A 15,645-nucleotide genomic window follows, 5' to 3' on the forward strand; every position below is an offset into this window, starting at 1 on the left:
TGATCCGTGAAAGATCCCACATGCCCACGGAGCCACCAGGCCCGTGAGCCACAACTACTGAGCCTGTGCGTCTGGAGCCTGTGCTCCGCAACAAGAGAGGACACGATAGTGTGAGGCCCGCGCACCGCGATTAAGAGTGGCCCCCACCTGCCGCAACTAGAGAAAGCCCTTGCACAGAAACAAAGACCCAACACAGCCAAAAATTAATTAATTAATTAATTAATTAAATTTTTTAAAAAATACTTATAAAAAAAAAAGCTGTGTGTTAATGAACGGAGCTTAAAATTCTCCCGATGAATGGTATTACAGAAAACACAAATACTACCACCACAAAATGTAGAGAAACGTGTAGCTTTGTAGCTAAAAAAGGTTTAAAGTCACGTTTAAAAAGCTCATGGTTAGAGAGACATGTACTTGGAACCAGACTGCTATGCAGGGGATAAGGAGAGAGGTTCAGGGTGAAATGACTCACGAATGTGGGAATGCAGAGGCTCTCGGCAGCATGAAGTCACAAGGGACCGTCCCTGAGGTCTCTCCTCTCCTCCACAAACAATGCTGTTTGTTGACTTCAAAAAAAGATGGGTGAGGAGTTTGGAAATTATTATTTTTTATTTTGGGGTTCTTCGCTTCATTTACTGAATGCGCAAGCTGGTATATTGTTCAAAAAATTATTAAAGGAAAACATTCTGGTGTGTACTGAGAAATAGTGATTCTCTAGTATTTAAAGGATGACAAATAGAAGGAACACTTTAAGTCTGGGGGGGTTACAACTAACATCTTGACATGAGCAGACAGCAAGTTTGGTCTGACACGAAGCTTTTTAAAAGCTTAGAGGGAAGAAACACAAGGGGATCCAGATGTCTCAAACCGAGTAAAAGCATCCCTCCAAAACCAGCTAAAGGCAAGTAGTATCTGGGGCAAAGAAGTAAGCTAGCAAAATAACTGAAATGTGGTGATCTTGACCTCTTCCAAAACGGAGGGTTTCGAAGAGTCTGCGTGCAAACCAAATCCTAAATTAAGATTTCTCAGGAAGCAAACAATCCATATCTGAAACGTACACAAAACCGAGCTCATCTGTGGTACCAAGAATTATCTTCTAAAATATTTAATCTGCACACTTTAATTTGTATTAATTACATTTTCTTAAACATGTTTTGTAGAGTGCAGCACACTAATAATAACCGCTTGTTGCCCTTTGAACTCTGAATGCTTTACTGCAATCCCTTTCCTTAAATAGAATCATGGAATATTAGAGTAGAAGATTCCTTAGTGATCAGTTAGAATTGCAATTCTCAGCCCTGGCTAAACTTCAGAAGCATTTCTGGAGCTTTTAAAAAATATAGAGGCCCAGGCCCCCACCCCAAACCAAGTAAGTCAAAATGGACAGGACAGGGAAGGTATTAGTATTTTTTTTTATAAACTCCACAGGTGGTTCTGTTGGGCTGCCTGGATTAGAAGCATTGATACAGCCTATAGATTTACATTGCCTGACACCATAGTCACTGGTACATGTGGCTATGAACACTTGAAACTTGACTAGTCCGAATTGAAATGTGGGGTAATTATAAACACACACCAGACTTCAAAGACTTAGTACCCGCCCCGCTCCAAATCATAAAGTATCTCATCAACATTTTTATATTGATTATATGTTGAAATGATAATATTTCAGATATATTAGGTTAAATAAAATTATTAAAATTAACATCACCTGTTTGATTTTTTTAAACTATTTTTAATGTGGCTACTGGAACATTTAAAATTACATATGTGGCTTGCATTTGTGGCTCCCACTGTTGGAGAGTGATGGTCAAGACCAACACTCCTTTATCACAAATGAAGAAACTGAGGCAGGGAAGCATAATGAGTTCGAGGCAGCACTTTGGGGATACCCTCTTCTGGCCTCTCAGGCTTTTCCTGTTGCCTTAAACCACACTGTTGCAGAGCTAGGAATGGCAGAGCCTGGCATGCCACCAATCGGATTTCAAACCTTTCTTTCTTTTGTCTTGCTAATTGTTTCTTCTAAGGTTTGATATTGAAATCTATTTTGCTTATGGAAAAATATCCCCTCTCTGCTGTGCACACACTTGCGATTTGTTATTGCAGGGTTACTCATGAAAGCACAGTAACTAGAATGGATGTTAAAAAATAAATCTAGGGCTTCCCTGGTGGCGCAGTGGTTGAGAGTCTGCCTGCCAATACAGGAGACACGGGTTCGTGCCCTGGTCCGGGAAGATCCCACATGCCGCGGAGCGGCTGGGCCCGTGAGCCATGGCCTCTGAGCCTGTGCGTCTGGAGCCTGTGCTCCGCAACGGGAGAGGCCACAACAGAGAGAGGCCCGCGTACCGCAAAAATAAAAAAAATTTAAAAATTAAAATAAAAATTTAAAATAAAAAAATAAATCTAGAAAAACATTAGCATAAGGAAAATACAGAGAATAAGTGAAGAGGACTATTAAGGTTTTTAAGATGTAGATGGTCAAGTTCTAGCCTGTGAATATTTTATCCTGCTGCAGTTTAATAAATCACCATGGAGACCCTCAACATTCTGAGGGTCATCTTCAGCACAGCATCAGCCCCTGCTCAAAATTTAGAAGTCTGAGCCTATAATATTTCTTTCCTTCCAGAAGGCAATGTTTTTGTGGACAATGCTGTCATTGCAGTGAGGCAAATCAGCTCTTCATAATGGCACACCTCGTCATACCTAGGTACCCTGCTAGAAGTGGTCTTTATCCTCAAAGCCTTCTACCTCTGGTGCATGGATTAGTACCTGGTCATTCAGAAGCCGAACAGCATTACAGTTGACTTAAAGAAGAAAATCTTGTTTTGACAAAGTAAAATGGTCCCACCAGATCTGGCAAACGGAGATAAAATGTATTTCTTCTAATAATCAGCTAATTCAAACAAAAACAAAGATGTTTTTTGTTTCGTGTGGTTTTCCCCCCTTGGGAAGCCAGCAGAGAGAGAACTGCATAAAACTGGCTGAAATGTGTTATATTTGAGAAATCATGCAACACAGGGGCTCCTCAGTGTAATCAAAGAATAAAAGAGACCTAAATTCTGATATTAAAGTGTTCATGCAAAGAGCTGGAAAGGAAAACTGTGGGTCAGGCCAAACAACACACACAGTAGATGCATTCAAGATTTCTGCTGAGATATTCTTGTGCTCCATCCTAAATACAACAAAACCTAAACATCATCTTAAATCAAATGTTTGGTGCTCTGGAGCCCCCTATGTTGCATGCATGAATTCTATTAGTTATGATTAGTCAAGTTTTGCCATTCAAACCTCGAACAGCATACTTCCAGACTCAACTCATTCCTTATTCACCTCTAAACACTCTCATATACACCAGCCTGGAAAGATAATATATTACAGACGGATCCTAGGCAAACGCGCATCTGCCAGCGTGAAAACAGCACTTGTTACTCTATTCAACAAAAAGAAAGATTATTTATTTTAACTTTAAGAATTTTTTGGATCCCTTCCTCAGAGATGAAAAAGAAAAGACAGGAAGTAAAGGAAGTTACTGCCTTATTCTGAGACAGTCCTATAGACCATTTTTTGTTTTGCCTGGCCTTTAGTCTCAAATGAAATCTGAATGGTGTAGTTTTACAGGGCATGTCTAATCGTATTGGTAAAGAAGAAGAGCGGCCTTCAACTAAGGAGGCCAATATTAGAAAAATCAACATTGCAGATATATAAAAATAACCAGAATAGAAACTATAGGTTGGGCTTCCCTGGTGGCACAGTGGTTAAGAATCCGCCTGCCAATGCAGGCGACACGGGTTCAAGCCCTGGTCCAGGAAGATCCCACATGCCGCAGAGCAGCTAAGCCCGTGAGCCACAGCTACTGGGCCTGCGCTCTAGAGCTCACGTGCCACAACTACTGAAGCCCTCACGCCTAAAGCCCGTCCTCTGCAACAAGAGAAGCCACGGCAATGAGAGGCCCACGCACCGCAACGAAGAGTAGCCCCTGCTCGCCGCAGCTAGACAAAGCCCGCGCGCAGCAACAAAGACCCAATGCAGCCAAAAATAAGTAAATAAAAATAAATTTATAAAAAAAAGAAAAAAGAAACTATAGTTTCTATGGTCAGGGCATTCATTCAAAAGATCTGATAAAAATTTGTCATTGAAAGGTTAGTGATCAAAAGGCTTGAAAAGAGCAAAGCATCCAAAGCCATGGTTATGCTTCCTTCAGGACAAGGGCATTTACGGCCTGACACACGGAAAGACCACCCAACCTGGAGGCAGGGACCCAGCTTCTAGGCTCCGTTTGGCACTCTCCAGCTCTCAGCCTTAGATGAGCCAGGAGAGCCACCAGGCCCGAGATTTTCCTCTGCAAAGTGACGAGCTTGCTCTATCAATAAGAAGACTCCCTCCAGTTCCAGCTCTGCTTAATGCTATCACACAAGCCTACTTCACATCAGAACCCCTAAGCCAAGAGGAACTCTTACTAAGTTTAGTTCAAGCCAAATGCCAACCTGGTAGTTTTCAATCCTTGTTAACCTTAGGGTACAGATTACAAATATGAACCTTGAGGAAGTAGAAGGAAGCAGCTAAAATATGTACTTTTAAAGTGTTAAGTTGATTCTGATCTATTTCTCGGAAAAGATAAATGGGCAACAGAGTGAGCTTGGAGGAATGAAATATGGAAATGTCACTGTAACATCTTATACATTCAGGAATTTACCCTAAACTTTTAGCGTTTTATTTTGAAGGTACCAGAGTCTCAGTAAGAGCTTGAAAAAATTTTACTTTTGTTTCTGCAACAGTACTACCAGTATTACCTGGACACTTGTAAAAGCCTTCTCTCTCTCTTCTCTTTTCTTACATTAAATCCATGATTTGTGATTCCCAACAATGAAATACTAATGGATCCTCAAAAAACACTAATTGCCCATTTTTTTCCCTAATTACAAAATGTAAGAACTCTTTAGTGAAAACATTAAACATGATGTCATTTTTAAAGTGTCAGAGTTTCTATTTAAAGCAATGCCATAAAGTAGATAGCTTATTTAGTTTACAAATAGCAACACAAAAAGGTTCTTTAAGTCTGTTTAGCATATCTAAAAGTGCTTCTTTCTCACATTTAAATATTTGGAGCTGGTCCCCCCCCACCCCAGTTTATTACCTTATCTCAACTGTGTAATTTTCTTAAATAGGATTCAGAGAAATAATCCTAGATTTAAATTTTTAAACACTAATTTATAAAAGCATTGGTTGATTCCCATAATACAGCTGGCAGTCAAACTGGACAAGATAATGAATTGACTGAGATCACTGTTCCATCTTCATCCAAGAAAGCTGCCTCTAAAAAAAGATCTTAAATTGCTGTAGAAATCCAATTTGGAAGAAGCAAAAGAAGCATATAGATGGGAAACACCAGCCATGATCACATTAATTTTGTGGCTAACAGCACTGCTTTGAAGTGAAGAAGAAGAAGAAAAAAAGATGACTAAAATAATAAGTCCACTCAAATCCCCAATTTTAATCTAACAACATAACCAGAAGAAAACCAACTACAAAATGTGACACAAAATTCACATCTTGGTGATCCAGTGAACATCACACACACACACACCCCCACAAAATAATTTTCAGCTTAATCAGAAGCAAAGAAATGCTAAGGAAACACTATAGGATTGTGGTGCATCATTGCTAAACAGCAAATTATAGCAAGAAATCAGGAGAGCAGGAACCTGACGTTAGTATGAACACAGCCACGGAAAGTCTACAACTGATTGGTTTTGAATCCACAGGTGTGGGAAATAATAGCAACAAATAATCGTAACAAAAATCTTCAACTTACTGTCATTGAAAAGCTATACAGGGAAAATCTAACAAACTACTATTCACTTAACCCCTTATTCGAACAAAAGCTGCGACATCACAAAGATATAAAAATAAAGGCACTGTTTCCACTTTTTTGTGGGAATGTTCTAATTAGCTCTCTGCTCATATATAAACTATATAAGGTCACAACTGACTTCTGATTGACAAGCAATTTATGGATATCAGCAATTTACAGTCAAAACCAGTTGGCTGGAAGATATCAACTGAGTAAACAAGTTTAGTCTGAGTAAAGTTGAAAAATAAAAATCTCAGGAAAGCTTGTGGAAAAGAGAATTCTTACCTTACCTAGCATATTTCACATGCTTTGTAGCTTCCCCACTGCACTTCCCATGCTCATGAACATTATTTTACCCAGGAAATAATGGTCTTATTCACACACACACACACACACACACACACACACACACACAAAACCTTCCAACAAAATGCTATCAAGTCCCAGGAAACTACAAAAGCAACATTAAAAGTCAGTGTAAAGTAAGAATTCCATTTGTGAATCTCACCTATGAAACTACAAGATCGTTCTCCTGGAACCAACTACAAAGTTCCCTTTCTGCTTAATAAGTGTAATAAACATCACCTTACCATTATCTGTAGAATAAAATCAGCAACGTGTTGCTTCCTGCAGACACCGAATCAAATTTTTTCTTCCTTTCTTTCTAGTATCTTCTTTTTCCCCAGCAAGATTAGGAAGAAAATAAAGCTTTGAGTATTGCCTCAATAGTTCAGACCTCAAGACTGTGAAACTAGCTCTCAGTAAGAAAAAAAAAAAAAGAAAAGAACAGGTCTGGTATTTTACAATCACTTCTGCAGCCCAGGGGTACCTCCTGGACTCCCGTACCTCCTCTCCTTCGGGCTCTAAATTTCTTTTAGTAATGAGACTAATTTTTCCAGTAGCCTTGAACTCCCCAGATTTAACTGACATGGAAAATGTGACTAAAAACTTGTAGAACTGTCTAGCCTCCAACCTTACACAGAATCAACTTTGTTGTAAGTATTGAAGAACACCTCGCAAGCAGCTACTTGCTCCTTCAGACTCCTGCACGACACAGCACAGAACACCAAATAACACTGCGCCATCTAGTTAGCAAGCTGCACTCTCCATTCCAGAAGGGGGGACACCTTCAAACCCTGGGACTTAAGGACTTGTCAGAGTTCAGCTGCTCTAAAGGTCCAATTGTTTATTTAAATAAAAAAAAATATCGCTACTGAGATAATCCACATCTAGTGGATATGGGAAAATTTAGGTTATAATGGCACTACAAACTTTTACATCTAACTTTGATTTACAAGATAAAAGCAAGTTTTAAATTAAAAGGGCTTTCTGTTAATAGAGCTTATTATTCTGAAGACGGGGAATGATTTTCTTCGAAAGTTGTCCCTGGGTGCATGCCTATTATCTTTGCTTTTCCCCTTCCACTAATGAGCATTTATCTAAAGAGCCTGTTAATCCTCTGATGTGTGCTTCTGGTCAGAGGTAACAGTTTGAATAAAACCACTAATCACTGATCACTAAATCACTGATCATTAATCACACTCTCCAGTGCTGGTGACCCGGGCCATTTTCCCCTTTAGGTCTATGTATGCATCACAAACAAGGAGTTTAACATTTTAGATGCACATGTATTGTGTGGAGGTTATACTATTTCATCTCTAGATGTGAATAAATAATAAATACTGCCACAAACTTGGGGAAGGATGTCAATTAGACCCCAGACAGGAGTTTCACAAATGCCTACTCTACAGCATGGCTTTCACGCTGAAGAAAGTAGATCTGATTATAACAAAACATGTGTTCTTCAAGAAATTCCCACATACTCAGAATATAAATTTTCCTTTATTTAGCTTTCACCAACTCCAAATCAGAGAGCACTCAAATCTTCTGCACCTCCCACCCCCCATCCAAAAGCCTGTTAGGAAATCTCTTGTTTGATTTCTGCTGCACACTGCAGCGCCCCCATCCCCGAGTTCTTTTTACTTTTATCCCCTTAAACATGTCACACACAGTATTTTTATTTCAACTGCCAGATACGTGGATTCTGACTCAATTCAATGATTTAGTATTTATATAGAAACTTAAGGTTAAAACACACGCACCAATTTATTGTATGGTACTTTGGGTTCGACGACTCACATTCCCTCACTTTGGAAATGAAACGTTTAGTCTTGAGCCTTTGGCTAAATTTGGTTTAGTCAGCATCCTCAATCATCCCTCTTCGGATAACCGGTCTGAGGAAGGCGCTATGTAAAATTAAGTACTTTGCTTGCAGCGAGTGTGTTGTTTTCCTAAGTCACCACAGGGACACTGTATTATCATAATGTCTCTAAACATTTCCTGAGATGCCTTTTCTATCAGAGTTGAGCATTTTTGCCCTGGAGAAGCGAGCTCGCTGGTGCCTTTCTTAAATAATAGAAAAGGGCAGATTGTGTGTGCGCTGAGCAGGCACCGCGCTCCCCTCAGCCACCAGAAGCTCTTACCCTCACTCCGGGGACTGTGATCTCCCCAGGGAAAGCAGTAAAAGGCGGAGGCAGGGCCAGAGTGATAACAGTGTGGGCGGGAGAAGGGGTGGAGAAGGAGGGGTCCGGGAGGAGAGGGCAATAAAGATGCCCAGGGAACTGGCGATTGTACTAGTACGTTGGGGGCTGGGGGCGGAAAGCATTGTTGCTTTGTCAGCACTTCTAAGCCCCCAACCCTTGAGTATCTGAAGCTGTTAATCAAACACTTACTGGCCTGCAGAATGACGTAATGGACCTGTATTCAGCCTTTATTCCTTGACACATGTCAGAGAGGGAGGGAAAAATAAAAATCAAACACTCAGCGGACTCTGACAACGAAATCTACAAGCAGCCCACTTCAGTTCCTGGCCTTGAACAAGCCTCAAGTGGAGGCTGCACTCGTTCAGGGAAAGTTGGGGTGGGCTAGATCAGAGGCTTTATCTACCAGATACCTCCCCACTACCTCCTCGAAATAAATCTATAGCAAAGGAAAAGCGGGATGCAGCCGCCGGAAGAAAACATCTCCTTGGTTCCTTTGTGCGTCTTGCCCCTCTAAGAACGTCTTGAAAAGTTTTAAGCGATTCCGTGGAGAATCTGCTGGAGAGGAAGACTCTGCCGCCGGGTCCTGAGAACAGCCACCGCGCCGCCGCGGCAAAAGCGGGAGCTGTCATTTGGGGCAGCGGCGGGGAAGAGGTAATGATGCCAGTGAGAACCGGACAGAGGCAAGAGGCGGCTGGAGGAGTGAAGGCGAGGAGAGCCTCGCCACGCTCGAGCCTTCCGCGCCTGGAGTGAAAGCCAAGTGCCCTCCAAGGACGATGTCCCCTCCCCCGGCGCGCGCGCCCACCACCTGCGGTGGGCAGCTCTGCGGAAGAGGTGGCAGCAGCAGGCTTGGCACCCGGGAGGGAGCTAGCCCCCCGTGCGCCCGCCGGCCCGTCCGCCCCCTAGGTGACCCGGCGTCCTCGCCGCGCCCGCTGGAAGTTTGCAAACTTTCTCCGGGGGTTCCGCCGCATCACCGGGAAGTTGGGGACGCGGGGGGAGGTTCTTGGCTCGCCGTCTCCGCTGCCGCCGCCGCTGCCGCCGCTTGACCGCACTTCTGGAGGGTTCCGCACCTTGCCAGGTCTCTGGAGGCAAACACACACCCCCGATTCATAACTGTTCCCCGTGTCAGGGAAACGCACGCGCGCTCCCACACACGCACGCACGCCGGGGCGGACACGGCGCTCGTTCCACGTTAGCATCCCTCCAGTCGCACGGCGCGGCGGCCACCAAGACGCGCTCCGGGACGGACACGGCGTGGGGTCTCTGGGATAGCCTCAGGACACAGCCGATTCCACAGTCCACCAGCATTTGAGGCCGGACTTCCCTCTGGTCCGCCAAAGTGTTTACAAACACAGATCACCCTCCAAAAAAAATGCATCGCATCTTCCCTACTCCTTGCCCTGCGACCTGCCCACTGGACCAAGTAACCTCGCGGCTGCTGCCGAGAACCAACCCCTGCAAACAAGTACGCTCCCGAGATGGCTCCCGCGGCAAGTGCAACAAAAGTGTCTAAATGCAAAAGCCCCAGATGTGGCCGAGCCGTATTTTTAGGAACTTACCAAACAAGTGTGGAGAAGGCAAGAGCGGAGCCCGGGTGAAGGGACCACGTTGGACTGAGCAAAGATTACAATACATTCTATTTAGAGTGCATTACATCACCCCCCCGGTGACGTCACGTGGGATTCCTGAACTTCTAAATCATTGCGGTCCGTGGGGGAGGGAGGGAGGGGCGGGGCCGGCGCGCCGAGGGGGCGGGCCGCGCCCCGGCCCCGCCCCGCCCCCGCCCCAAGAGCGGACCCTGGTGCACCCGCGGGGGAGCGGCGGCGGCAGTGGCGACCGCGCAAGCAAGAGCTTGCAGAGCCCAGCGCCGTGTGACACGGCTCCCTGACATTAGTGGTGTGAGTCAGCTTGGAAACAATCCTCATGGTTTCAGACAGGACCACGGAGGAGAGGCAGGGACACGGGCTGTCCCGTGATGAGGGCCTGGTAGCGTTTGAAAGGTGTGGGGATGGGGAGAGGTGGGGAGGGGGTGCTGAAGAATGCCGGAAGAGACTTTCTCCAAACAGAAATGCAGGACACTCCCCCTTCCCCCACCAGCAGATGTCCAGCTCCTTTTTGCCTGCGACAGTCGTGACCTCATTACAATGTTCCCTGCATCCTGGCTTCTCAGAGCACTCATTCGACACCCCTTTTCACCGCCCGCCCCGCACCCGCCCCTCTCCACCTCACTTCCAAAGGAATAACTTCTTTATTGTGCACATTCACTTGGAATACACTGCCCCCACCCTTTCCAAGACCCCTGCTTCTCGCGTGTGAGAAGCTGGAACGAGAGTTGCTCCTGGGGGGTGGGGGGGAAGGTGAATCACAGCTAGAGCCAAGTGCTGAGACTGATTTAGACTCAGCGTCAGAGCAGGAAGGGCCCTTGGCGATCACTTCCAGAGCCTCGTCTGTAATTCGCCCAAGCTCACAGGCTGGCAAGTGGCAGAGCCAGAGCCAGAATGCAGGATCCGGGCCCCTGGTCTGCAGTATCTTCCCGACAATTCCTTGAGAGGAGGAGTCAGGCGCTTTCATCATCAGCCAAGTCACCATCACCATCCTCAGCTTAACTTCCATTCAGATGTTCTCTCTGTGAGTCGGACTCAAAGGGAAGGCACAGGCTAAATTTCAGCATATCCCAGACGACCACTGTCATCCTCGCGGCAGCTCACACTTTACAAAGCAATTGCACCCACGTGGAACTAACTCCCTTGATTCTCACAACAGCCCAGCACAAGGAGCAGAAATAGGGCAGGTGTTATAATTATCCCCATTTTACAGGTGAGCTAAGGCAAACCCCAGGTTAAGAGGCTGGCCTGAAGCCACTTGATCAAGTGGTGGCACCAGCACCACCCCAACCCCTGTTTTCAAACCTCAAATCCCAACTGGGCTCTTTTCTAGAACCAGGGCTGAGCTTTACCTCCTCACGGGTTAGAACCTTTGCTAAGGATGTCGGGGCTTTGCTTAGGAACAGTTTAGATCCCATTAACAAACAATAATCATTCCTGACATTTATGTAACATCTGACATTTATATAGTACCTCTTATCCCAATGCATCACAACCATGACTGTGCAGTTTGCCAAAGAATCATGACTGGACTGGCTAGAAATTGTAATGCTTTGCCTGGATTGTCACATACTTCTGAGCTGGTTTTGACATACTAAATGGAAGAGCTTTGTGTTTCCTTCCTAAGTGTTTAAACAACTCTCTTCCCTTTAGTGTTTCTTGATACCACAGGGACTGCCGACTGTTCATTTCTCACAGCCTTATTCAGAACTCATCACTGAGTTTGCTATTTGCTGTCTTCCACATGTGCCCCTGAAGGAATTGCAGAAGAAGGGCTCCAGCCCTAACTTGAATCTTAACCAATAAAACGTTAAATACGACAGCTCAATTACTTGGGTTGACGGAAGGAAGCAACAGCCTCCTTGCCCACATTCCCACTCAATTATCAGGACATCCTTTTCCAGTAAAGCAGGAATCTACCTCCTTCTCCCTCAAAGAAAAAGTGTAAGCCAGACCAGGAGCAAGCTTGAGGCAGAAAAGGAATGCAGCTTGATGTAGCAGTGCTAAGTCTGAGAGCTTATCTTTTTTCCCAGCTAATAGGTGGGGACCAAAGGAATAGAATGGAGAATTGAATAAGCAAAGCTGAGGTGATAATCAAAATATTTAAAAACCTGTAAGTAATTAATCACCATATAAAATTTAAAACATTTAATTCCCAGTATTCTCTAAACAGAAGCACATATATATGAGTTTTAATGCAAGTAGTTCACCAGTTTCTAATACTATCCAAATCAGTTGTTGGTCTTTAAAAACTGCTGCTGATCATTTGTTTGACATGCTGTCACCAGGTAAACAATGCCCCTGTCCGAGCCATGGTTGACAAAGGAACACACATGGAACTTTTCCAGTGATCTCCTCAATAACTTGATAATCATTAGGTTACTTGGAGTCTCAATGAGCAGATAATCTCTCCACATCAGCAATATTGTTCATGGTGCTGACTCATCTGTCAGCTTCTGCAGAACTGACAGCAATTTCATTCACAATGTTTCTAAGCCATTGTATTACAGTTTTCTATATATTCCAGATCTCTGTTACCAACTAAGTCCCACACACACACACACACAATTTTTTTGAATGTAAACTGAAGAAGAGAGGTGGTGTTTATAAGTGTGGACTCCAATGTCAGGCTAACAGAGTTCAAATCATGGCTCTGCTACTTCAGTTTTAAATAACCTCTCGGCCTTAGTTTCCTCATCTTTGTAATGGGACTGGTGGTGATAATTATACTAATTCAAAGGAGTTAAGAATTGTGCTTGGCACAGGACAAATACTACATAAGCACTTGCCCTCATTTTTATCAATGAAAATAATGTGGCTAATGCCATGACAGGAGGATATTCAGTGATTTTAGCAAACTTGACCAAATAGATGAAAAGACAACCTGTTTCCCTATACTTCTCCTAGCCCCACACTAATCCCTGCATGCATCATCTGTACCAAGCAGGCTCTCGCCTGTCAAACCATGCCAACAGAGCCCTCGTATTTGTGGACTTAAATTTTTGCATGCCTCGTGCTCACCCCATCTCTTTCAGGATCTGTCACAGCCAAAGTCCCATGGAGACTGCAGTTTCCAGAAGCAGGGGTACCTCAGCTGGTGGCAGCCATAACCTGGGGCATTTGCCTGCTGGGGTGCCAGCACCACCTCCAAGAATGCCACCTCACCCACTGGGATTACACCCATTATGGCCTGGGGGATATGTGGAGACAGAGACCCTTACACTAGAGTCAAGGTAAACTAGCTGGGGTACCACCATCCAGGGTCCTCTCCACCCCCACCCTACCTACCTCCATGGGGTAGGGGCACAGGCAGGGCACAAGCCTGCCCATAAGGTACCACATTCATTGGACCTATGAAGAGCTGGCTTGTACCTACACTGACAAACGAGAATAGGTGAGACCCCTGTTAGACCAGAGGTTAACCCTTTAGTTGCTGGATCATGGGGCAGTCCAAGGAAGAGGCCTGGGCAGCTGGGCCAGTGGGGTAGCCAAGAGGTCAGAGCAGTGGGTATATACTAACCCTATGGAAGAATTTTAATATTTTAACAAGTTTACAGCCTTACCAGTGCTTACCCACTGAATATGAGGCCTGAGGAGAACCATCCCAAGGGTCCTCAGATGGGGAGAAATCCTTTTGCCTCATGCTTTGGATTCAGTCATTTCTCCAACATTCAACAAAGGTTGACAGGCCTGCCCAGTACTGGGGAGGGAAAAAAGAAAAGGGGTCTCCTTCCCAGCTCCTAGGCTCCTGCAGAGGTTCTCAAACTTAGTGGCATAAGAAGCACTTAGGTAACCTGTTAACTCCCTGACTTCCCCAGGGATTTCTGTTCAAGGATCTGGCATTGGGCCCAGGATTCTGCATTTGTGATTCTGAGGCAAGTGTCTGGGGACCCCACTTCGAGTGACTGTGATCTAGTGAATTCATAGACGGGCAGTGACCTGGGACGCCGGGGAGGGAACAGGAAGAGTCTGCTGCCTGCAACACTAAGAAAAAAAATTAAAAAGAAAAGAAAAAAAAAAAGGAAAAAAAAATGACCCCAGGTTCATATGCTTAAGATCAATCCTCTAGCTGCTTCCCATAAAGACACATATAGCCCTAGAGAAGTCTTTCCCTCGTCCCTTCTATACATACACGACTTAGAGGGACCTTTCCCATTTATTTTTCACTCAAGACTTTTCTCTCCTGTTGCTGAGCACAGGTTCCGGACGCGAAGGCTCAGCGGCCATGGCTCACGGGCCTAGCCGCTCCGCGGCATGTGGGATCTTCCCGGACCAGAGCACGAGCCTGTGTCCCCTGCATCAGCAGGCGGACTCTCAACCACTGCGCCACCAGGGAAGCCCAACTCAAAACTTTTCTTAACCGAGTTAACAGTGGTAATAGGAAGACTGTTGCTGGGTTTGTGATTAAACCCATTGCTATGGGACCACTGGGAAGTTTCCATCTCTTCTAAGATAAATCTTACCCTGGTTTCTTCATTGTCTTATTTGAAGAGATAAATATTTTCAAATAAACGGAACTGCAAAACTCATCCAAAGACAGCAACAACCACAGCACACTGGCTAACACTTACCAAGCATTTACTCTGTGCCAAGGCTTGTACGAAGACCTTTATGTGTGTTCTTTCAGTTACTCCTCACAATAATCCTATGAGGTGGCTGGACCCATTCTCATTTGCAATGAGGAGCTCAAGTCTTAGAGCAGTGAGCAGCTTGCCCAGCTGGGCCAAGGCGGAGGGAGGAGAAAACCCCAGACCTCTCGAGCCAGTACCAGCGCCATGTCCTATGGAACACAGAGCATGCGCGCGTGCGCCCGCGGGAGCACAGGCGCTTTGCGCAGTAAGCGCGTTCACTGTTCCCTCCCACCTAATTTGCATGGAGCGCTCCAGGCGCTTCCTGACGCACAAAATTCTATTGGACCGGTGATGCATGGGAGTCTGTGAGACGCGAAGCAGCTAAAAGGGAAGCCTTTTTCTTCTGTGGTGAGTGGGATGGGGGTGAGGCGGACGCTGAGAGCCCTGAGAGACCATGCTTACCTTGCAAACCAGAACCTCCTTGGAACTCAGAAAAAAGGCAGAGGCGCTCTCAGACACCCAAAAGACTTAGGAATCCTATCTTACTCTTTTTAGTCCCTGTGTTGGGCAACTAACCACTTAAACTGAACATGATGACATAGGTGGAAAAGGAAGGATAGAGCTGCCCTTACTGCTTTTCCTTTCAGTCTTTCCTTAGAAGTAAACAGAAGGCAGAATGTTGGTGGAACGTGTGCACGTGTGAAATACAGCTGAGTTCACTTTGCGCAGCATTTGCACTGTGCAGGTAAGAACAAAATACGTATGCACATAGGAGCCGTGAAATACAAATTGTGTGAATTCAGTGATTCCATATAGAAGTTAACGTATTTACATTCAAAACTGGCATGCACAATATAAAGATGAATGGTAAAATGCTAATAATTTAATATTTTAATTTTTTGTTACTTTGAACAACATTAAATAGTAAATTTAGGGACTTCCCTGGTGGTCCAGTGGTAAAGAATCTGTCTTCCAATGCAGGGGACGTGGGTTCTATCCCTGGTCAGGGAACCTAAGATTCCCACATGTGGCGTAAGCCCACGTGCCACAACTGCTGAGCTCGTATGCCTCAACTAGAT

The 15,645-nt window shown here is 44.8% G+C and overlaps 1 protein-coding gene across 3 annotated transcripts in view; it reads right to left on the minus strand.

Moving 5' to 3' along the window:
- The window catches only part of CREB5 (cAMP responsive element binding protein 5), a 412,090-nt gene extending 402,077 nt beyond the window's left edge, over window positions 1-10,013 (minus strand). For all 3 annotated transcript variants that reach the window (XM_030857422.2, XM_030857420.2, XM_060305479.1), the window contains exon 1: window positions 9,951-10,013. The gene's annotated coding sequence lies outside the window, so the exon portion shown is untranslated. The remainder of the gene's footprint in view (window positions 1-9,950) is intronic.
- Window positions 10,014-15,645: the final 5,632 nt, after the last annotated feature.

Source organism: Globicephala melas, chromosome 9 (genome assembly GCF_963455315.2).
Source record: "Globicephala melas chromosome 9, mGloMel1.2, whole genome shotgun sequence".
NCBI lineage: Eukaryota > Metazoa > Chordata > Mammalia > Artiodactyla > Delphinidae > Globicephala > Globicephala melas.